Source organism: Danio rerio, chromosome 14 (genome assembly GCF_049306965.1).
Source record: "Danio rerio strain Tuebingen ecotype United States chromosome 14, GRCz12tu, whole genome shotgun sequence".
NCBI lineage: Eukaryota > Metazoa > Chordata > Actinopteri > Cypriniformes > Danionidae > Danio > Danio rerio.
The window spans coordinates 45,398,227-45,424,348 of record NC_133189.1 but is presented as its reverse complement, the minus strand read 5'-3'; the positions used below and the strand labels follow the sequence as shown (position 1 = coordinate 45,424,348).

Genomic DNA, 26,122 nt, shown 5'->3' with positions numbered 1-26,122 from the left:
GCATAGTACCTGCGCAAAAACCCACTCTGCAAAATACTGTCTAAATATTGAAATATTCACCAAAAATGTTAAATATATTTTATCATAAATATTGAATGGTTTATTCCAAGCGACAATTATATTGTTGTCGAAACTAATATTACATGCAAATGTGTCTCTTTCTCTTTCTCCTGTGTTTACTGCAGTTAAACGGAGCCTGTTGAACTAGTTTTAGTGTCCCACTTCATGTTAAAGACCGTTTATATATTCATGCCAAATGTCATGCGTGTTGTTGGCACAGAAGGGCAGGTGCTTGCCAAGTGTTTGCACATATTCTATAATGTTCCTTTACACTAAATTGAACATAATACTCAACACTCCAAGCCATGGTATTTGTTCTTCTCCCTTTCCTTACATTTTCTGCTTCTTTGTAATCTTGTTTAGTCTGTAAAGGACGATGTATGCAATACTTAATACACTGGCTTTGTATTTTGAAGCAAGTTAAAAACACACCCACAAGACTGAAGGTTACTCAAGAGGCCTGACTGCCCCCTCATCAGTTTACTGGTAGATGTTTTCTCAGAAGGAGACAGGTAGCTGCTGGTAAGCCCAAGCTTAACTGGTGCAGTAGTTGGCAAAGTGTCAATTTAATGACTATTTGTCTCTTTAGAGTGCATTTACTGTCTCATTTAGTCGTCTAAATGGTGCGCTGACAAAACCCACTCATTTCAGCACTTTTCACTAAGTCACGCCATGCCACAGACCCTGGCTTCCTGTTTGTCAGCTGGATTGTCTCAGATAAAATGCTTAACAAGGGCTACGGCTCCAAATATAGAGTTGGTCACCTCGATAGGATATTTGGCCAAGAAGATGTCATCCAAAACCTCCATGCATGCTGTCTTCAGTGGAACACAAATAATATTTTGTAAATGATCTTACTGTTTATTTGTCTGATATAATTATTGACCACTTTAGAGTTTCAGTGTATTACTGAGGTTCTTTGTGCATCTACTTTTTGCTATACGGGTTTGGAACAACATGAATACATGATAACAGGATAATTGAGGGGTAGTTCACTCAAAAATAAATTATTTACTCACACTTAAGTGATTCCAAACTTTTTCTGAAAATTTTCTGTCAAGCACTAATGAAGACATTTTGAAGAATGTTGGAAACCTGTGATAATTATCAAAGGCTATAGAATACACAAGACATGTCACGCGTATCTTTTTGAATGGGGAAAATAAATAACGGTCAATATGATAAATAAAGCCCCACCTACTAGTACAGGAGCCAATCATTGATCGCTATATGGTGAACAATACCCGCCTTCTAGCACAGGAGCCAATCATCGATCAATATATGGCGTATAAAGACCACCTTCTAGTACAGGAGCCAATCATCGGTGATACTCTGGAGAAGAGGGCTTGGACCAGACGTGATTTTCTGCAGATTTTGTGTGATTTTAGATGTTTAGAAATGAATCTAAAGACACAGCTGTTGTTTAATTTATTGGTGACTCCTAATATGAAATTCAACTGTAACCTTGGCAAGCAGTTTTGGAGAATTTGATGTTTCCCCATTTAGACAGAATGCCCGAGCATACTGCCCGAGAGGCGTTTTAAAGAGGGTTGCCGAGTGAAATGACTTGCCTTAAAGGGACTTTGATAATTATATTGTTTTTTTTTGTTTGTTTGTTTTTTTAAAAGCTGCAACAGTTTTATTTATGTTAAAACAGCTCGGCTGAAGTGCTGATAAAATTAGTGTTTTTTATATTTATTTATTTTTTTTTAAATAGTTCTACTCTGAATTAGTTGACAGTGTTTATTAATAAATATTTATTTATATATATATATATATATATATATATATATATATATATATATATATATATATATATATATATATATATATATATATATATATATATATATATATTTTTTTTTTTTTTTTTTTTTTTTTTGGATTATGAACATTATATAATCTATTTGTATTTTAGTTGAAGATAGACAACAAAAGCTTTTCAATTCTAGTGAGATAACATTATTCAGTGTTAGTATTAAAAATGAAAAGTTATTGTGATTTATATTTTTCAAATGTGGAGGAACGGTATATGTTCAGTTAGTGTGGAATAACAGTATAACTCCAATTTATCATATCACTTAAAACCACTAAAGATCTGAATCACTTTATCTTAGTTTTAATACAGTAACAGAAACCTCAGGTAAACATTAAGTATTTTTTTCAAGTTTAATTTTATTATTATTTAAGAAACATAAAATACAGTATAAACAGTGCACAATACATATTGCTTCTTACAGTACAGGCAATAACAATTAATTATTAACAATAAAATAAAAAATACACTATGAGTTTATAAATTTGGGGTTTGTTTTTTATTATTGTTAATTTTATTTAATAATTTAAGGCGGCATTTATTAAATGTGAAAAAAATATTGTTATATTTATTTATTAAATATTTATTTATTACTTATTATATGTAGTTTCAAATGAAGTTATTACTCCAGTCATTAATGCCTTTATTACTATAACCATTAATTATAATAATATTAATAATAATATTATTAATAATAATTAATATTAGAGGGATTTTTGAAGTATCATGGGACTAGTAATGATGCTGAAAGTTCATTTTTGAAATAAATCTTAAATTAAATTATGAAATACTTTTGAACAGTTATTTTATAGTGCAATAACATTTCATAATTTTACTATGTGTAGTGTATTTTTGATTAAATAAATGCAGCCTTGGTGAGCAGGAGAAGCTTATTTTAAAACATTTTAAAATCCTACTGACCCCAAACTTTTGACAGGTAGTGCATATATAAACTAATAAATACATACAATGCAGACATGCATCATAGCTAAATATTGTTGTGTATATGCTACTTCAAACTGTTCTTTCGCTGTGCCATCTCACAATATAAATAAATATATGAACAAATAAACTCTGCTTGCCGTAGTTTTACACAGGACTTGCAGAAAATATGCATTGAAACAGCTTTAATATATACATTATGTGGTTTATTTTGATAGGTTAACTATTTTTGTGGCATTTAGTGTTCCTTAGCGAGTTCAGAGCGAGAGATAGATCACATCACATATACGGTTCTTCCACTTACATCTTTCAGTGGATTTTTCCCTGGTTTTTGTTCTCATCTTTGATTCAAATATGGCTTCCCAGCATCCCTCAAAGCCTTCCTTACTCTGTCCTTCCATTTGTTCATGTCGGCTCTCCTATTTTTGCAGAGGATTTGCCTTTTCGTGTTCGAAGCGGACATGACAGCAGCAGTATCTCTATTTGTCTTAGTGGACAGTAATGTTTTTTCCATGTGATGCTATTTTAAAGTTTAAAATGCAGACTCCTGGTCAAGTGAAAATATCCCCTAACAGTTTTATACAAAGTTCACACAAACAATCACTGTCACATGGTTATCTCATTGTTAATGATCATCAATCATTCTAAATAATGTTTTGAAACAAAAATAAATTATGCTGAAGTGTTGATTTAGTATCGCTTTTTAATTTATTTATTTTTTATGTAATTAATTTTAATTTCCAATGTCAATGTTTTGCAGTAATGACAGCAGGAGAAACATACACTAAGGAATTAAATGGTTATCGGTTTCCAAGCTTTTTCAAAATAGCTTATTTTCTATTCAACCGAAAAGAAGAAAGGGTTGTGATAAGTGAAAGGGGAATAAACGATGACAGAATCTCCATTTTTGAGTCAAGTATTCGTTTAATGTCGAAGCATCACATGACCAATGACTAAGCAGCACATTTCTGTACTTTCCCTCAGCTTGGAAGACCGTAATGACGTAGGAATGAGTTGTAGATGAATTGGAAATGTTTCTTGTTGCTGTTCTCTTCAACAGCACAACCAGGTGGAGCGGCTCTTCCAGTTTTATAATGCATGGCTTCTTTCATGCTTCATATCAAACATAAAGCCTGCTTTATGGGGTGTCATATGGCCTGGAGGACCACTCCCATTTTACCTTTTCAAATAAAAGCTCAGGCTCCACCTCAGACAAGAACTCATAAAGATCTCGCCAATTGATATGGATTTAGACTTCTTTTTAAAGAGCATTTCATCTTGCTTGAATTCCCCCACACTTTTACTCTTGCCACGTCTACGTAGAGTTGATGAAAACCTTTACACTCTCACCTGGTCTTGTGTTACCCGTCTTGCATAGCTCTAGGTGTAGTCTGATTGTTACTTTGTCCAGGTTTCCCCTCCCCCAACTGCGCTCCCCAACCAATCGAAACAGTCTGCTTTTACCTGAAACCATTTGCATATTAGCTCTGCCCTTGCGTCTGATTGGTCTGTTGTGAAGTTCTGTTTTACAGCCTGTCTGTCAGTGGTTAGTCGGGGGGATGAGTCACAGTGAGAGAGAGCTTTGCTTTGCAGTACTTCTCTTTTTTAAAGATTTCAACCCGCAGCCATTGCCCTCCCCAACTCTGTTCTCATTTTCGCTCTATCTACCAGTGAAGGGAGTGGGAGAGGCAGAGGGCAGGTCAGTGTTCAACACCTTGAACATGCCATTCGATTTGCTTTAGACACACCCTTGGATTATATATACATACATATTTTTACTCTCATCAACGTAATCTTTTCTTTTTAAGATTATATTTTTATATCTCATTTTTTTTAACGGTGATTACTTGTATGTATTCCACCAAAACCATGGAGTTTGACATGAAGCCACTGAACGTTTAAGGTTAGTGACCATTTTATATCTTTATGATGTAATACTAAGTAGCTGTAGATCTCTTAGGGCCTACTGTATGTTTTGTTTCACTCTCTAAGCTTTACTTTTCTAGCGTTTGTTTCATTTTTACCCATATATGCAATATGTCGTGTTGTATTTCTGATTTTATTGTCAACATTTAAACATAGTATTTATATATACTACACAAGTAACTTACTTTCAATGTGTTTGGTCTACATTTAATAATCAATTATTGGTCTAATACCATTTAAAATAATAATAATAATAAAAAAATTGTTGCAGATGTGTATGGAAATGGGTTTAGTGAAGATTCGCTCCAGGAACGATCATTTTGCAGTCATACAAATCTAACGCAGCATATTTATTATATAGAGTGTGATATTTACAAGTTTATAGTCACATGTTTTGCATTGTATCATTGCCTTATATGGGTACCAAGAGTGAGGTAGGCAATCGTGTTTTGTAAGCCTGTTGACCAAGCCCATACGACGGTTAGAGTGGGTTGCAGTGTCAAAATAAACTTTTCGATTGCATGTTTGTTTGTTTGCTTTAGCTATATTCTTACTAAGTCATCAACAACATGCAATGTAGTTAGGCTTAATGCCTGCGTGCCTTTTGTTCGCGTAAGTGAAGGTTTTGCTCTTGCAGTTTGTCACTGATTCCATTACGTGGGCTTGAAGATTTCGGTTTGATTTTAGACTGGCTTATCAGGCCTCATCATTGCATGAAACCTAGTCTGAATGTTGCTCTTCCTGTTGTGTCAAGAAACCTCTGTATCTAATTGAATGGAGAGGGACAAACAAATCTGCTGATAGTCCCTGAGCATCTCTTTTTCTCATTTTTAAAACTGTAACCTTGCAGAGAGTCATTTTGGCTGAATTAACCACATGTAATTATGCCTGACACCATGCTTACTATAGTAACTTTTGTCATCTCCATGGTATGTGCTTGGACTAGCTCGTATGTAAGGGCATGCAGTCTCTTAGGGAAAACAGTAATTTTTTGATATGATTGTGTTCAAACATGTGGAAAAATGTGATGATGAAAGAGTTTAAGCTGATTAGGGTTTTGGTTGAAGATACAGATGCTCACGTGGTCATCAAGCTTTTTACTTGTAGGTTTAATTGGGTTTAAGGCAATAGTTCACCCAAAAATGAACTATTTACACTGCCTCAAGTAGTTTCTTCCTATATTCTGTTGAACAGAAGATAGTTAGAAGAAAATCTGTAAAATCTTAACATCTGTATATGTATTGATTTCCATTATATGAAAAACAACTGCTATAGAAGTCGATGTTTACAGGTTTCCAGCTTTCGTCAAAATATCTTCTTTGGTGATCAACAGACCAAAGAAAGTCAAACAGGTTTGGTAAAAGTGAAGGGTGAGTAAATGATGACAGGATTTTTGGCTTCAGCTTAACTATTCAGTTCAGTTCAGTTCAGTTCAGTTCAGTTCAATTCAATTCAATTCAATTCAATTCAATTCAATTCAATTCAATTCAATTCAATTTAATTCTATTCTATTCTATTCTATTCTATTCTATTCTATTCTATTCAACTTAATTAAATTTAGTTCAATTTAATTTAATTTAATTTAATTTAATTTAATTTAATTTAATTTAATTTAATTTAAATCAATAAACTTTATTGTCTTTCCCACAGGGGTTGGAAAATAGTTTTTAGACATAGGCTCACAAACAAAAGCAAAACATAAATACAATTTTAAATACTTTTTATTCTTACTATTTAAAAAAAAAAACTTTTAAAAACAGTGACAGTGGGAATAAACTATCAAATTATTAAAGGAAACTATCCCTTCAATTATTTTAGGGGGTTCATTTTGACTTCGAAAGCGACCTTCAATCATATTCAAATGTGAAAGCTGTTAAAGTTAGAGGTCAGAAAAGTTGGACTTCTAGGGAATTTTCCCCCCATCCAACACACACACACCCTGTGTCATATGACCTCAGGTGTTCAAGGCGATATCAGATTTTACTTTAATGGCCTTGTTATCTTGTCAGACCCCCTGTTAGGCTGGAGATACCAACACCAGTCGCAGCATAACGCCCCCCACCCAGCCGTCTCTGATTTGTATTGTAAATGAGCCAGGGCACCTGGAGTTGGCTGGTAGTCAAACACAGGCCCCTTTGCTGTGGATTGCTTTGTTTGGGGCTTCTCTTCAGGCCTGCGTTTCTGTCACAGTTGGCAGCGAGGCCGGTAGTGTCAGGTTGGCTCTTCACATAAAACAGCGTCAACAAGTCCCTGCCTGTAATTGGATCATTAGGTCCTGCTGAGCAGGAGGGGTGGACCAAACTGCTCTAGCTGGTCTAACATGGAGAACAGAAGAGGGCTGGGCCTGGGAAAGAATATTTGTCCTTCTCCTGTCACAGCATTGTGTGGCGTGGATGGTTTGAGAGCTGTCGCTGAGGCTCATGTTGCTGACCATGGTTTGTTAGTCTTTCAGGGCTTTGTAGTTTTTTGACATGGTGGATTGAGGAACCTGCTGGATTGGTTGGTAACTGGAGGATATCTCTGGAATTTACTTTGGACATATTTTACCGTTTTGATGTTTTCCTGTTAAAGATAAGGATTTATTTAGAAAGACAGAATCATTTATTTTCATGTTGGCGCAGTCATCATTAAACAACTTTGCCAGTATATGACATAATACTCCTGAGAAATGTTTAGTGGAAAGTGATTACATTTAAATATATCTCATATGACCATGATTCCAGCGTGCAAAAAGCACCAGACTATTTATGAGCGAACAGTTAAATGAGATCACCCTGAGATAACAATCATGTTGCCGTTGGGCATTTTTGAATGTTCACTGAAAGCAGCAGTGTTCTCCTGAAATAGCCCAGGCAGTCATTCCTTTGTCAATATGTTGTTGACTGTTCGGGCAGATTTGCATCACGTTTTCATACTGCTCTCCCCATTTCCATTGAGCAACACACATTCTCAGTGTCGAAACTGTCTGATTCCTAAAACAAGCTCAGACTGGCAACCTCAGTTCTCAGGCAAGAGATATGCTGGCAGAAGACTCGCTATCACAGACGATTACATAATAGATTACTCGGTATCAACTTGAAGAAAACGAGACCATGTGTTTAGGAGATGTTTTGTTTTTGGCCTACACAGAAAACAAGAGATGTGTTTTCGTCCAAAACATACACAGGATGATGGTTTAGGCAAGAAAGCGGAACAACTGGTCACCCAGTTTAGCCAATAGAAACGCATGGTCTCAGTGTATTAGGGAAAAGTCGCCTGAAGAATCAGCTTGGAAATGCCCTTTTGTTGAAGAAACTGACGACTCCCACTCACCTGCTACACCCGTTTGGTTTTGTCTCAAGCTTTGGTGGGTGAAGTTCCACTGAAACTGCCCACTGAATGGCTCTTTCTCTTGTTCTGGAGCTGAGGCCGTTCATTTATAATCTGTTCCCCAGGGCATAGATTTTCATTTAGTTTACCAACTTTTGAGCAGCTATGGTTTATAAATATAACTACTGTACTATAGTATTATCAACATTTGAAGTGCATACAAAAGGTTTTCTAAATTGTCCTAAGGGAGAATGGGTAAAGCTTTTGACAACTTTGATGAAAGGTTTTGATCCACTTCAAATGTTCACTATAGTATATACCCATACATTGTAAAAATAACATTACAAACATTATTTTATGTCATTTTACCTATTTTAATAAGATAATTAAGTTTCAAATATGTTTTAAGTTTATCTTTTTATGTAATTTATATTTTTCAGGATATCCATGGGGTCTTAAAATGTCTTAAATCTAAAAAATAAATAAATAAGTAAATAAATAATAATAATATTTTTTCTATATATATATATATATATATATATATATATATATATATATATATATATATATATATATATATATATATATATATTCCTCAAAAAGTCTTAAATCTGCTAAAATGTTGTGTTGTTGGTCTTAAATCTTTTTTTAACACGTCTAAATTTGAAATAAACAATTCTGATTGTTAATGCCTATATAATGCCAATCTCAATTAAATTTTTATTATTTTATATATTAAAAAAAAATTACTTTATCGTAAGATTTGCTTACAGTTTTCCATTTGTTTACTGCTGAGGATACTGACCTGACCTATGTTTTTATTATTAAAACGTTATTATTGTAGACTGAAGTAATTGACAGCTAAATAAGAAAAAAAAAAGAAAAATAAGAAAAAATATTCAAACAAAATTATTATTATTGTATTATTAAATGTATTAAATTTTAATAATTTTTTGCTCAGTCAAGTGAAAATCTTTTCTAACTGGGCTATTCAAAAAATAGTAATTCTTAGCATTTATCTTTGTCTTTATATCTTAAAAAGTCTTACATTTTACTTGGTGGAACCTGCAGAAACCCTGAATTTTTTTTTTTTTTTTTTTTTTACATATTTACATATAACCTAATATTTTCAGTCAGTTTTAGTAATGAAAGTTAAGATGACTAGAAAAGTTAATTTGATTCAACTAAATATTAAGGCACTAATCTTTTTGACAGTCTACTTTGAACATTAGTTAGTTCATAAGAAGCCATTTCCACAGAATCGTATAAAAGTCAACTTTCATATCTACATAGTAACAGAACCTACTGTGTTTTGGCTTCCTCTTTTCAAAGTAGGTCTTTGTTGAAAATTGCAGACACTTTTAATAATCTCCACAGGACAAATCCAGCTATTTTAGTACATTGTAAAACCCAACTGTTAACTTTATCAAATGAAATGAGCGTAGTTACCTCAAAATTGACTGAAAGTTAATACTCATTTGAAAAGAGTTTTGAACTCAGTGTTGAAGGTAAAGAGTTAATTAAATACCTCATTACTTCAACTTAAATGGAGTAAGTTCACAGTACTCATATAGATTAGTTATTTAACTCAAATGGTTTGTTGCAATCGGTTTCCTTAAACGGTTTGAGTTGCCTTAACTTATTGGGTTTTACAGTACTCAGTCAGTTGGTTTGAGTTCTTTATTGGGTTTTACTTTGCTCAAATTGCTTTGTTTACTGAAATGGAGTAAGTTCAAATCGTTTGTTGCAATTGGTTTTCTCAAATGGTTTGAGTTACCTTAACTTTTTGGGCTTTACAGTGTTGGTATTACAGGTATTGGAAATTTTGTAAGGGTTTCCACACAAAGATAAAGTAGGTCACATGGAGTCACAGTGTTGACCAAAAGTGTAAGCTGTACTTCATACATCACCATCAGACTTGAAGCAGGGGGTGTTCGGGTGGTTCGAAAGACCCATCCCTCATTGACAAAGGTCCAGAATTTGTCCCATACATGAGCTCATTTGTCCTATTTTGACTGCTAAGTCTATCATAAATTTACTATCATGTCATAAATAGTGAACATAATCCATCGAAAAAGGTTTTAAGACCAAGTGGAATCTTCGGTTGGCTGTCTCTTCAGTGTGACTTCAGCTAATCAGTTTTGGCCAGTGCACACAATTATTTTTCATAAGCCAGCTGTGCAAGAAAACATACAATCTGATGAAGTGAAGTCATCTTTCAGTACTGTATTGTTTTTAAATAGAGAAAATATTTTACAATGAACTTTTATTGTAAGTCTTGAAACAAATAAATGACCAATAAAAAGGTGTGAAGCACCAAAAACTAAAATTAATTTTAATACTATTTTTATTTTAATTCATATTTTATATATTTTATTTAAATTAATGTAATTCTCTTTTCTTTTTTAACCCAACTACAAGTGTAAAAAAGGGATGAAGAGATAGTTCTCCCAAAAATGTACGTGTACTCGTTATTAACTCACTCTTAACTTGAAAACAAAAGAAGATATATAAAGCTGAAAACTTGTAACCATTGACATTCATAGTAGGAAAAACAAATACTATGGAAGTAAATGGTTAAAAGTTTCCAGCTTTCTACAAAATAACTTATTTTGTGTTCAGAAAAAAAAAAGCTTAAATGGAGAGTAAATGATGACGTAACTTATCATGGGTGAACTTTTTTTTTCATTTTGGTCAATAATAAATACATAAATAATACAATGTCAAGTATTGCTAATGTGAGTTTACCTTTTAGCATTTACACTGAATGTATTTTTGATCATCAAACATGTCTATTTGTCCTTTTATATCCTTTCAGCATGTTGATGTCACATGCTCAGAATATCACTTTACCCATTATCGTTATTGCATCTCAACCAGATATGAGCTACATGTCACATGTTCACTGATGAGCGATATGTCAGGCCACTTCCCATGTAAACCACACTATGCTAAGCCTTTTTTTTTTTTTTTGCTTAGAGTGTATTCACTGAATTAGTCACAAAAACATCACATAGCCAAGTGTCTCATGACAAAGTGCTAAGAATTAAACCAAACACGAAAACCACCCATTTTTGAATTCTGCTTTATAAAACATTAAAACACTGTGTATTATGTGTAATTTGAGAAAAATGTCTAATTGTGATTTGTTTTGGCAGATATTGCGCTTCTTACTGCTAAAATGCAGTGAGTGGGACTGAAAAGATATTAACTTAAATTAGCAAACAACTCTGAAATTGTACTTTGCTTGCTACTAGATTGAGTGTCACTGGCAGTACTTTTAGTTGACTTTTTAGCAAGACGCTCCTCATATAGCCACCTGTGGTGCTTTTTTAGGTGCTGGTTGTTGTATTTTCTCCTCAATTCTGCGACAGCTCTCACAAAATACCTGGTTCTGTTTGGTGTCTGTGACTTTGAAACCAAGATATTCCCATATTACTGACATGATGTTTTTCATTGATATTAATTATACTATTAATGCTTCTGAAGCGGCAGATGCCATCATCACACTTTTCTGCGCTTTCCTGTTTGTTTTATTGTGTGCGTTCCGCATAGATTGGTTACGCAATTCTGATTGGGCAGAAAGAAAGTGTGCTAGCTTAATTGCTAGTAAGACTGTCACACACAGGCAGCAGTCACGCAATTGATCTGGGTGGGGGAAGTTAAATAATGTATATTTCATATAACAGCCTCTTGCGATTTAGCTAATCGCAACGTTTTAAATCACGATTCAATTTCTATAAATCTCACAGCCCTTCTGTGTATTCAAAACACGGTTTTGTCAAAGTACTGTCAAGTTCCTCTTAGGGAAAGCTTCTGTTAGTTGCATGCTCTGCTGACACACTTGATTTAATTTTTGGAGCTCCAAGCAATTCCAGCCATGGGGCCCAAAAGTTCTTTCTTTTGTACTTAATTTTTTTTATATTATTTTATTATCTCCTTTTCTACATTTTATCTTAACACAAAATAATAATAACAACATGTAAAGCACCTTATAAAACTTTTGAAATGATTTGTTTTCTTAAAATGAACTCAAAACTAAAAATAATAAATAAACTATTTTGTTTTTTTAAACAAAATCTTCACTGATTTGACTGATGGACTGGTCAATTATTGAAGATGGGGGACACATTTGTGCAGATGCAAAAATTACATTTAAAAAAAAAGAATTTTAGACCCTCACCATACAAAATATGATAGAAAACCATGTTATATATAATTTATAGATATCATTTATACTTCTAGGTATTTATTTGGGGGCCCTCTGATTTCCTGGGGCCCTACGCGGCCACTACCTTGCTTATTTGTTAAATTTGCCCATGAGTTAAAGACACAGTTCACAAAAAAAGTAAAAATTCTCATGTTTTATTCACCATTTATTTGTTCCAAACAGGAGTTTCTTTCTTCTGGTAAACACAAAAGAATATATTGTGAATAAATCTGACAATCTGTAACCATTGACATCCATATTAGTTATTTTTCCTTCTATGGAAGTCAATAGTTACAGGTTTTCAGCTTTCTTCAAAATATCTTCTTTTATATTTAACAAAATAACCCCTAAAGATTTGGAACCACTTTCAGCACAAATTTTGGGGCGAACTATCCCTTTAATTTAGTTGTCCTGACGTTTATAGTTTGGAGAAATACTTAAAGAATTGCGCCTATCCAGACTCAAAGCAACATGATGACATAATCTCATTTGTACCATGCAATAAAGAGATTTACTTAGCTTAAAGTAGCAGAGTCTTGCATGACATAGAGTATGAATAGCTGTTTAGCTGCACAGATGAATGTGTGTGTGTGTGTATCACTAACAAGTACTTAGGAGATCATTCAAATGAGGACTTGTGGTTTTCTCCCTTAACTACAGTGCAAGGGCAGCCCCTGTGTCTAATACTCCAGTCTGCCTTGTAAACAAGCAGTACACAGGTCCGACATGTGACCAGCTATCGTCATGACAATTCATAGGAACAGCTCAGGGCAGATACCAGCCTTGAAATGCAATTACATGCAATTCAGGCTCACAAAGAGTCGGAAAACAAAGAGCTTCACAGTTTGGAAGTTGTGAATAGAAGCAGCCATTTCGCAAGCAACACGTGTAGTGAGAGCAGCTCGGCGAGAAACGTAAGGCGGGTGCGCTTAACAGAACAATAAACCACAAGGCACAGCTCTAAAAAAGACTTTCTGAAGAATATGTGTTAGTTTCTGATGGCCTTTAGGTTTAGGGCTGTTTTCCTGAGTTTTAAAATTAGGATCGCTGTTTACAAGTAAGCTACGGTTCTTCACACTCTAAAAATGCTGAGGTGTTTTGACAGAAATTTGGGTATAATATTAAAGGACCCAACCACCGGGTTACATTTCTTTTTTTTTTTTTTAAATGTAACCAAATTGTTGGGTATGTTTCCATATTTCACCCAAATTTGAGTTGACATCAACATGATTATAGTTTATATTTCCTTCTGTGAGATTCTGGGAGGTTTCTGTTTGTAGTAGAGGTGGAATGATTACGCTTCATGTTTATTTCATTATTATTATCTTTATGTTATTAATGATTTGAGGCTTGTATGCTGTGCCAACCTGATTTCACCAAGTAAGTCATGTTTCTGAATTAACATCTGTGTTGATGCTGGAACAACATTCCACTCAGCCAATCAGAATTAAGAAATATGTTTACCGTTAATTTCAAGTTAAAGCTTAAGGTTAGATTTTTGCACTTCTACATGATTGTTATCCAACTATAATTCCCCTATGATTTTGTTTATGGTCAGAGAATAGGTATGAGGTACATTTTCAACAAAAGTGATGTTCCAGGATCAGCATAGATGTTAATCCAGGATCGCATCGTACTTGGCAAAATCATGATGTGCTTGTATCTCCAGAGAAGCTAATGAAGCTTCATAGAAGTTGCAGTATGATTAGACGTTGAATTGGACAAAATGTGTCCAATTTAAAGGAACATTTCCCTTTGTTATTGGAAAAAAAAACTGTTGATTTTTACCATTTTTAATTCATTCAGCCAATCTCCAGGTCAGGGGAAAGCACATTTAGCTTAGTTTAGCAAAAGTTATTTAATCTAGAACTATCATAGAGTAGTTTCTAACCACATTAGGCTAGAAAATAGCAATTTTGTCATTTTCAATTGGTCTTAGTACAAGATGTACCTGAAGAGTAGGCATGGGCCAGTGTAAGATTCTGACAGTATAATAACCTTGGATACAAATATCACGGTTTCATGGTATTGTGATCACTGCTCTAAAATATATTGTTTTTAAATATCTTGGTAAAAAACTACAACTTTTTCCCCTCTTTAAAAACAATATATTTGATTTTGAGAAACATTTAAAATACTTTGGAGCAGTAAACATGTCCAGCTAAATAATTTAAATAAATCCTTGACTTCTGCTGTTCTCATTAGTTTCAAAAACACTGATTTCTTTACTATTTGAAACGGCATCTTTGAATATCTTTTCTGCTGGAGATACTGTTGTCTAAAAAATATATATATAAATAAAAAAATCTTACACATACCTTACAGTAGCAGAAAATTTTGGAAGTTTTCAAATCTTACCTTGAAAACAATTACCGTACCACGCCTACTGAAGAGTCAAGCTTTAAATAGGAAAATGATCTAAAGTCTTTTAAAATGTTTTAAGTGAGTTGCCAATGCAAATTTTTTTAAGACTTTTTTTTTTTTAGATTCTTGATTATTCTGTGTTTATATTTTATAACTTTTTTCTTTTTTCAATGTATACTTGTATTTTATTGAATGTTTGATTTCTCTGTTGTTGTAGCGCTTTGGGTCTTATAAAAGCGCATTATAAGTTAAATATATTATTATTATGATTATTATTACTATTATTATTATTGGTCTAATCTGATTCAATTATTTATGCTAAGCTAAGCTAAAAGTGCTCTTGTCAGACACAGAGATTGTCTTAATGAATTAAAAAATAGTAAAAACTAAACTGTTTAACTTTATGGGAGTTTAAAATTAGCCTATTTAAAGAAAAAAGTGACATGTTCCTTTAAGAACAAAACATTCTCAGTTAGTTAGTTCAAATTTACTCAGTTTTGTAGTTGCATCACAACTTATAAGGCTGACAGGATATTCTTTGCAAGCTCAATAAAGCAATGCATAAAATATTGAGTGTGGTTTAAAGGTGCTTGCAGCAGTTTCATATTGTAGCTGTGGAAAATTGAAATCCCTGAATATAGGAGACTCGTGGAAATTGTACAGACACGAGTGTCGTTTTGCACCCACGTCTTTCTCAATTGTGGGTTTACTTAAAGGGTAGTCATTGTTCAAAGGTTAATTTTTTCTTTGTACTACAACAATGTGTTTCTTTTGCATCTGAACCTTGTTTTTGAGTGTAGAAACTGCAGTCCCTATCAATGACGTTGTGGAGCTGATGACTGAAGATGAGAGTCTAAATCATAGTAGTAAAAAGATTTAAAATGACACGTAATTAGTACTTTGGGTCTGCACTGCAATCCTCGAGTCTTTTAACATGTCAGCAAATGATTCTTATTCTAAATAGACATGACAAGTTTTTTGGCATATGACCTGCTATAACACTACCTTAGAGGAAATTTGATACATTTTTACAAATGATTGTCAATTAATATAATTAAATAAATAGACAAATGACATCTGAAAGCTTTTAATGATTATTGCTTTGATGCTTGAAAAAATCATTTTTGTTTTATATGTATTATAACATACATAATTTATTTATTCATTTATTTTCTTTTCGGCTTAGTTCCTTTATTAATCCGGGGTCGCCATTCCCATTTCTGGGAAACACCCGTACACTCACATTCACACACATACATTACGGACAATTTAGTTTATTCAATTCACCTATAGCACATGTCTTTTAACTATGGGGGAAACCAGAGAACCCAGAGGAAACCCATGCGAATATGGGAAGACATGCAAACTCCACACAGAAATGGCAACTGGCCCAGCCAGGACTCAAACCAGTGAGCTTCTTGCTGTGAGGCAACAGTCCTAGCCACTGAGCCACTGTGTCGCCCTACTACAATTTTAGTATTTAAAAAAAAAAACCTGTTCAATTTCGCGGTTTGCTACAGTATGAACAGTTTTGAGATGATAAACGCAAATAATAAGGCATAAGATTAGCATGTATGCTATAAATAAGGATGTCAGTGAGTGCAATAAAAGATCTTTAACATGCTAATTGTGTTAGTTCAGGTCACAGACTAACCGAATTATTTACAATGTTAAAAACAATAATAAAGCCTATAATCAGTTGTGAGGCAACCAAAATGCTTGGTAACATCCTTCAAATCTGAAAACTGATATAATATATATACAGTTAAAGTCAGAACTATTAGTTTTTTTTAATTATTAGCCCCCCTGTTTATTTTTTTCCCCCATTTCTGTTTAATGGAGAGATTTTTTCAACACATTTCTAAACATAACAGTTTTAATAACTCATCTCTAATAAGTGATTTATTTTATCTTTGCCATGATGACGGTAAATAATATTTGACTAGATATTTTTCAAGACACTTCTATACAGCTTAAAGTGACATTTAAAGGCTTAACTAGGTTAATTGGGTTAACTGGACATTACTGGTTAGGGTAGTTAGGCAAGTTATTGTATAGTGATGTTTTTTTTCTGTAGACTATCTTAAAAAATGTAGCTTAAAGGGGCTAATAATTTTGTCCTTAAAATGGTGTTTAAAAAATTAAAAAATGCTTTTATTCTAACACAAATAAAACAAATAAGACTTTCTCCAGAAGAAAATATTATCTGACATACTGTGAAAACGTCCGTGCTCTGTTAAACATCTTGAAATATAATGAAAAATATTTTTAAACATATTAAATATTTTGAAAAGAAAAAAAAATCAAAAGGGGGCTAATAATTATGACTTCAACTGCATATTATTATATGCTGTATATTGCTAGCGCTCACTCATAAATGTGTCATATGACTGTTTGATCAACATATCTTGTTTTCCAGCCTAACTTTTGTGCTTTAAATGTCAACTACCCATTGTATCTGTGTCATATCGCTCAACATGCTATAGGTCACCTCACAACCGGTTTCTTAGCAACAGCCACTCCTTGTTTACATTTTCATTGCGAGTCTCATTTAGTGTTCGCAGCCCTCAAGAGATATACAGTCTGTTGCATACGCACAAATTACAGCCTTGTTATGGGTGCCTTGCAGTGAGCTCAAATGCTTCAGTATCACATTCTGCTGATTTGCCGGATAACTGTGTTTTCCATCACTTTGTTTGTTTTGTAGTTCTCGCTCAACCTCACTTCAGGATATTGTCACTATCAGGCTAAGTAGATTTGAGGTGATAACTGCTACTTTTTAAGCCCCCTCGTTTACAGCCTCGCATTTATTGTCGGCTTTTCTCCATCTCATTGTTATCAAGAGCAAACGATGGCACTACAAAGACCTCTCAAATATTGACTCGGATTAAACCTCACTACTAACATCTGCATCTTTCACACGAATCAGCGCTAACAAAATGGCCGACGTGTAATCTCTGATCTCTGAAGGTCATTAGGGCTATTCTTTAATTTTCCATTTTTTTGTTTCTTGTCTTGAGAGATCTGAACTGAAGGATGGTGGGGGGGAGGGGAGCGTTGGTTTTATTGTGGTGTGTTTTTATTGCGGTTGTGTTTGCTTTTGCGCTGTTCTGTTTCCGCAGGTTATGAGCTTCACAGGCTCAAATTCGTGTTCATTTCCAGCTGTAAATAATATCATGTTGAGGGCAGGCCACATGCTGTCTGTGTAATTAGAAAAATTATTAATACACGTGCTAGAGTTTTTATTTATTTTTGGCAACAGTTTGATCACAGGGTGAATAATTACATGCAATTAGGCTGCAGTCTGTAGGAGAATAAGAAGTCCTCTTTGTACACCGTCCTCATGAGGTTTGTTAACTAGTATTGATCTGAAAGCTGTCTAAACATATCACTTACAGCGTTGTGGACTCTTCAGCCTCTCACAGAATAATAACAGCATATACTACTAGGCATGAGCTGGTTTAGGTTTCTGACAGTATGATAACCTTGGATAAAAATATCACGGTTTCATGAAATCATGCACTGTAAAGTTAAGGTAACTCAAATCGTTTGAGGAAACCGATAGCAACAAACCATTTACGTTTAAAAACCAATCCTAATGAGTACTGTGAACTTAATCCATTTGATTAAACGAAGCAATTTGAGCACAGTAAAACCTAATAAATGAAGAGAACTTAAATCAACTGAGTATTGTAAAAGCCAATAAGTTAAGGCAACTCAAACTGTTTGAGGAAACTGATTACTACAAACCATTTGAGTTAAAAAAAAAACTAATCTGAATACTGTGAACTTGCTACATTTAAGTTTAAGTATTGAGGTATTTAATTAAGTCATTACCTTCAACACAGAATTCAAAACTTTTTTCAAATGAGTAGAATTAACTTTCAGTCAATGTTGAGTCAACTACACTCATTTCTTTTGATAGAGTTGACTGTTGGGTTTTCTTTTTTTCTCCATTGAATACTACATATTTTCTTTAAGGAAACATTTATAATATTTTGGAACAGTAAACGTGTCCGGCTAAATAATTCAAATAAATAAGTGACATCTGCTATTTTCATTAGTTTAAAAAATACAGATGTTTTTACTTTGACTTTTCCAAACCGTGGTAAACTGGTTATTATCACATGCACAGCTATAAAAAGAAAGAAGAGACCATTTGAAAATAACCTGTATCTCCTGATGAACAGGCCTTTTTTTGGGTATGGGTTTGAATAAAATGCTATTTTTTATTTTTATTTAGTATTAAAATATGATAATTGATCAATAATAATTGTTTATAATAACAAACGGGTGCATTTGTTGGGGTTGAAAATCAGGGATTTTCTATGAAGTATTGCTTTCTTAACTCTTCTGAAGTGTTGCTATAAAATAAAATAAAATAAAATAAAATAATATAATATAATATAATATAATATAATATAATATAATATAATATAATATAATATAATATAATATAATATAATATAATATAGGGCGTCACGGTGGCTTACTGGTTAGCATTGTTGCCTCCCAGCAAGAACGTCCCTTGTTGGAGTCTCGGCTGGGTCAGTTGGCATTTCTGTGTGGACTTTGCATGTTCTCCTCGTGGGTTGGTGTGGGGCATGTTGCTCCAGGTGATGGGTTGCAGCTGGATGGACATTTGCTGTGTAAAACATATGCTGGATAAGTTGGTGGTTTATTCTGCTGTGGCGACCCCAATGAATGAATGAATGAATAATATAATATAATAATAATATAACCCCTTTTTAGGTTAATAAAGCTCTAAATGTACATTTTATTATTATTTTATACTTTAAAGAAATGTTTTTACTAGTTACATAAGAGAACAAATATTACATCATATTTTTACTCAATATGTACCTATAAATCATATATCAAGTGTTTTGCAAAAGATCTCAAATTTTTTTACATAGCAGCAACATCACATTGCGCATGTAAATAACGCAATAATACCACAGCATGTTGAGCATACACGGCTTATTTTGTAAAGCCAAGGCTAGTAGGTAGTTAGATTATGCATTGAATTGTGCACAACTTTTCTATTTAAGAGACAATATTTGCAGGGGCTCTTTTGTTTTTATAACTACTTTATTAGTCTGTATTTAGTCATTGATGTCAAATACTCGAATACCACACCACAGAGTGCAAAAATTACAGTATTTAATCACTGATTTGGTCTGCTCTGTGAAATGAATATTTTATTTACCACTTCAAAGTTCAGATAGTAAGCTTGCACTTTCAGCAATGCTAACCTAAATATCTGAATGGGCAATGCATTCAATAGCTTATCGATACAAGGCTCAATGTTGCAGAAAACTACAATTTTGTAGTTTTTTAGTTTGTTTACAAATAAACAAATTTGTTTAGTTTTGAATTGACATTAACTGTTGTTGTTTTTTTAATATTTTGCTGGCATTTTTGCCATAATCATCTGTTAATTTATGACCTTATATCTTATATCAGGTCTAAGTTTTAGTTCTTTCTTAGCATTCTTATTACAGATTATTGATGTTTTAGATGTATTTTATTGCCTTAAGCCCTCATTAATTTAAAACTCTGATACCAGCAAGTATAAAGATATAGAGTTTACCCAAAAATGATTTTTGTTTTGAACACAAAAGAAGATATTTCAAAAAATAATGGTTGCTTTGTTTAAAATATGTTTTATTGTGTTTAACAAAATATGCAGCTGCATGTCAATCATGCATGTCAATCTGTATGGTCATTTCTAGTCAGCTATTTGGGTTTCTTAGGCCATGTCCACACGTACATGGATCTTTTTATGAACAGAGTTAAAAAAAAAAAATCTGTCTATGTGAAAATGTAAAAACCATCAAACATGATTAATCTCTGTTGTCATGTTTTCTTACAAGTCAAATGCAAACATGACAACAGAAATGGATGATCATCCATCCACATTTGAACATGCGATATGCTTGCCGCAAACATGCAGAACTTTAATGGTTCGTATGTTCTGTATTTGGTGTGAACCAATCAGAAAGGAGGAACAAGCATGCACGGTGACATCATGTGGCAAATAAAACTCTAGATTTAGTGTCCACACGGCCACATCATAACCAGAGTTTGGGAAAATCTTTACCCTGGCTGGAGTTTTCAGAAAGTTTTGGTTTCATTAACCTGATACTGCATTTTCGTGTGGACAGACTATGAAACTGCGTAGAAAAGAGTGTGGTTTTGAAAATAACCATATTCGTTTGGACAGGTCTAGCTAGTTGGTGTTTGTTAATTCGTGTTGTTACATCTATGTTAGCACCTTGATCCTGATGGAATGTTGTTTCGTGTAGCAACTGTGTATTGTTGAAATGACAATAATAGCCTACTGGACATGACTTGAATAGAAGTCATAAGGTTTAAATGTTTAAAAGCACACGAGGGAGAATAAATGATGAGGTGATTTTAATTTTGGGGTGAACTATCCCTTAAATACCTTTTTATTAATTTTCATTGCTCTTTAATTACAACTTATATGAGATCAATTTAATTGCATTGCAACTAGAGAGATTATTATTATTTTAATTTGCAACACTACTTGGTCTCATTTTGAATCTTAGTTCTTTCTTAGTATTCTTATTACTGAATATATATATATATATATATATATATATTATATATGTATAATATATAATATATTATATTATGGATGTAACAATATTGTAAATACCATCATACCGCAATAGCAATTTCTTTCAATATTGCCATGGTTGTGACTGAATAAAATCATAGGCCTTTTGGTGAAAAGTTTGCTCAGGCGAATGGAGCGAATGGGAGGTAGCGGAAACTACAATTTTCATCAGCACAGGCGTGGCCATCATCCTTTGCGGTCTGTTGTTGCTACAGATCCAGTAATGCAGAAATGGAGGGTGCTGCTAGTAGTGGCAAAGAAAAAGAGCTAACAATGGTCGAACCTAAAGCGGGTTTTAAATCAGATGTGTGAAAGTATTTCAGTTTCTCTCTGAAAAGAAACAAGAAAGAAGAAAAGGTGACAGAAAAAGGTGTATGCAGGCACTGCCAGACTGTGCTAAAAATACAAGTCGAGGAATACGACTAACATGATGGGGATTCTTTTAGTCAAGGGGACAGCAGAACACAGCACACTGCTCAGATTGATGGAGACATTGACTTGTACCACCAAAAGACCTCTATCTCACTCATGGCTCGTCCTTTCGAGCGGTGTTTTTATTTTTATTTTTTTTTACATGGTCTAATATTTTTTTTTATTAAAATTGAATAATTTAAGTTCTTGTTTGAAAGTTTACCGATAGATAATTTGTAAGTCATTGATCTGTTCAGTGTTGAGGTAACCTGAACATTCTAGCACTTTTTTTGAGTATCTTCAGTAGTTTTTTTTTCTTTTAAATGATTCAATTAATACCGTACCGTGAATTCAATTGATACGGAGGTATTACCGTACCGTGAAATTTTGATATCGTTACATCCCTAATATATATATATATATATATATATATATATATATATATATATTTATATATATATATATATACATACTTTTTTCATTAGGTCTGCAACTTTATCACTTTTATTTATCACTTTATTGAAAAACACATGGGCTTCTTTGATGTTGCAGCTCTTATTGTATTCGAGGACGCATGACGTGACTGGAAATGAACACTACGCCACATATTGCACACGGCCCCTGCAGCTCTACAGGGCCAAAGGCAAACCTTACATAACTTTTGATAAATGCTATGAATGCCAGTTATTTTAGGCCAGTCGTGTCAGCTATAAAGTATTTTATGATGCATTATAATCGAGGAGTGCCAGACCTGCAGCAAGGAGAGTACGACTTTGTGTGACTTAGTTTAGAGCCTGGTAGTTTTATCAATGTCTGTCAGGCGAGATAACTAGAGGCATAGATACTGATTGCCTTAATTTACTGCTAATTCCTGCACATTGAGGAATATTAGGTCAATCAGATTTATGTGCTGGTTCTTAAGCGTGTATTCAGTTGTCTTGATTCCTTGGTTTTTATTGTGTGAGAGCGTAATTAAAGGGAGAGTACAACCTAAAATGAAAATTGACTCACCATTTACTCTTCTTCAAGTGGTTCCAAACTTTAATGGGTTTACTTATTCTGTTGAACACAAAAGGAGGTGTTTTGAAAAATGTTAGAAACCTGTAACCATTAACTTTCATAGTCAGAAAAACAAATACTATGGAAGTCAATAGCGACAGGTTTTCAGCATTTTTGTCCAAATTACTACTTTGGTGTTCAGCCGAAGAAAAAAAAAGAAAGAAAGTCAAACAGGTTTGTGGCTAGTGAATTGTGAATAATCCATGACCATTTTCAGTTTTGGTTGAACTATACTTTTTATATCTATATCCTCTGTAAAAGTTGAACAATTTTTCTTGCTTGGGCATATTTAGGATAGCCTGTTATAGTAAGTCTGCTGAAATGTTTTAATATACTTTAAATATGGAGCAAGATCAGTCTCAAAAATAATACATTTACAAAATAAAATTCATACATCCACAACACAAGTAACAATTACAAAATCAAGATCAAAACACGATTCATAAATGCACAAATCCAATTTGTAAATTCAAAACAAGATTCATAAAATACACAAATCAATTCATAAGTTTAAACGTGATTCATAAAAACACAAATTCAATTAATAAGTTCAAAACACTATTCATTCATTCATTCTTTCATTCATTCATTTTCTTGTCGGCTTAGTCCCTTTATTAATCCGGGGTCGCCACAGCGGAATGAACCGGCAACTTATCCAGCATGTTTTTACGGAGCAGATGCCCAACACTATTCACAATATACAAACTTTCCAATTCGTAAGTTCAAAACTCTATTCATAATGTACACAAATACATTTCGTAAGTTCAAGCGTGATTCATAATATACACAAATCCAATTAGTCGATTCAGAAATACACATATACAATTTGTCAGCTTAAAACACAGTTCAAAAATACGTAAATCTAATTGATTTAGTAAAAATGTTTCAGATTTTTACTTGTGAATACACAAATTGTATGCTGTGTTTGAATTGTGTTTTGAATTTACACGTCAGTTAAAGCTGCAGTGTATCAAAAAGCATTACACAATAATACATTTTTTTATGTTAATATTTAATTGAAGTTCTTTCATCTTTATAAAAAAGTTCTGTATTGTAAAAAAAACATTTTTTTAAATTATTAAAATCAATGTTTGGGGAAACGCATTACAAGTAACGCAAATTATGCAATGATATTACTTTTCTAAGTAACGAGTAAAGCAATGCAATACTTAAAAAATTTTGTAATAATAAAAAAGTTAGTTTAATTAATTTGCTTTTAAAAAATAAATTGCAGAATTAAAATGGTTATAGACACATTGAATCCCGCACGCAATGAGAAAATAAGATGGCAGAGCCTTACATCTCTGCTAGGGAAATATTCTTATTATTCTGAACACATGGAAGAAACGGAAAAGATGATTATCTGAATGGACAATGCTTTGATTTTTAATAAAACAAAAAGGACAAAAGCGGTAAATGCTTTAAACTTTCATTATATATAGCTCTGGGTTCAGGAAGTTCTCAGAATCCTACAAACATTTTTAATGTGTTTTTTTAAGGTAAATTAAGGTCATACAATGTGTTGTTAGTTGCAGAGCTCGTCTATTTAAAGGAAAAAAGTTCCTGCAAGTTCTGTAAGAGATTAAGCCTCAGCCAGGTCAGAAGAAGTAACGCAAAAGTTACTCAAAACTAAGATAACGCATTACCTACCATCAAAAGTAACAAAGCAACACAACTAGTTACTTTTTTGTGGAGTAACTCAGTGTTGTAATGCATTACTTTCATATGTAACTTGCCCCAGCACTGATTAAAATGTTCTTCACTGTAAGATTAAAACAGTCCAACTATAGTCCAACTCTTCTAGTTATTGTCATAATAACCCAAGTGCTTTTTTTTTATTTTTCATTTTTATAGGTGTAAGCCTGGCGTTTAAAACGTCACAATATTTTACAGTATCTAAAACAATGACACTCACTTTGGATTGTGTGTAGAAGTGCAGCTTTTTGTTCATGTGGACACCTCATGCAGTTTGTGTCCAGACCTGTTTTGGAATGCTCTCAACGTTTAACAGCCAGCTTCAATTTCTTTCTGCCCACAGTTTGTTCAGATTTTTAACTTTGATTTGAGGCATGAGTTTGATTCTCATGTATGCTTTGTTTTTTCTCAAAAGCCCTTAAGCGCCAATAAAGTAACTTAAAGTATCCCAGACTATATTTTGTTTCTATTTCACTGACGGTGAACTTTGAGTTTTATTGCTTTACGGTTAATGGAAATCTTGTGATGACTATGGCCTTTCTATCGACACTATATTTTAGGCTGTCACTGTCTGTTTGGGGCTCCTAGATTTTTTTTTATTTTGAAGCATGCAAGTGCACATCAGGCATGTTTTTCTGCAGTATTCAGGTTGCATTTTTTTCCCTCCTTGCGCAGACATATGCTGTGACATGTTGGTATTGGTATGAGTGTAAACACATCAAGGATGGGTGAGTCAAGATGGCGGGGGTGGCGCTATTTCACAACACCGCATATGTCACCATAGACCAAGGCATGATAAAAAGTGCCTGAAGAGAGCTGGAACATCCCCATTTGTCAAGGGCAGCACTATCAGTGAACAAGCCTTGATTTATACCCAAGTGCCATGGCAGAACTAAACTGCCGTTGATTTAAAGAATGTTGAATTCTGGTGTGTGTTTTAAAACAATGAAGGCTTTATTGTGAAGATGCCACAAATATGATATATTCTGAACATGGTCAGATGATTGTAAGTGAGAGGGAGGTGCAAACGCTGAGGAGTTTATAGTTCGGGATGAAAGCCCTGAGCTTCTCCAGTCTTGTCATGCTCTGAATTGTTCCTGCATAGAAGCCAAAACATTTCATCTTTGTAATGAAATATCTGAGATGTTTTTCAAATTGCATGATGTGCAGCTGGAGAATCTAGTTCAGACGGTCCCAATAATTAAACACTGTACGCTTCTTAAATCATCATTGTACAGTCGAAGGCAATAGAGCTATTTCAGTACAGATATGTACTGATTAAGGTATTAGAGTATTATTTTAGGGTTTTGTCTTAGCACCTTTAAGGTGCAAAGACATTTTAAGGTGACCCGGTAACTCTTCAGAGATACATTTAGGTACTGGGACATACTACAGGATTAATAGATATCTTAATATGTTGATATTGCAAAAAATACTCGCTAAAGGGTTAGGATATATTCTCTTTATTCCAGACACTTGGTCCAATAGTACGAAAAAAAAAAAAAACACACAATATACATTAAAAAAAGACAGTTATGCCACTATTTCATCAAAGGAGACTGATAACTCACCTCAGTAGGTTAAAATGCTATTCTCAGAATTCTCCAATTATCAGATAATTATAGGTTGTAGGTTTTGCTTAAAGCGAATTGCATAAAGTTATGCATAATTTACTGTTATTACT

The 26,122-nt window shown here is 33.4% G+C and overlaps 1 protein-coding gene across 10 annotated transcripts in view; it reads left to right on the top strand.

Annotated features, from left to right (window-relative positions):
- Positions 1-26,122, top strand: part of elf1 (E74-like ETS transcription factor 1) — a 104,788-nt gene that overhangs the window by 24,590 nt on the left and 54,076 nt on the right. For 4 of the 10 annotated variants that reach the window (XM_073921153.1, XM_017358980.3, XM_068213154.1 and 1 more), the window contains exon 1: positions 4,368-4,721. The exons of 4 other annotated variants lie outside the window; for them this stretch is intronic. The gene's annotated coding sequence lies outside the window, so the exon portion shown is untranslated. Of the gene's footprint in view, positions 1-4,367; positions 4,722-26,122 lie in introns of those variants that run through there. 2 more of the 10 variants (XM_073921151.1, XM_017358978.3) reach the window with 1 other exon arrangement.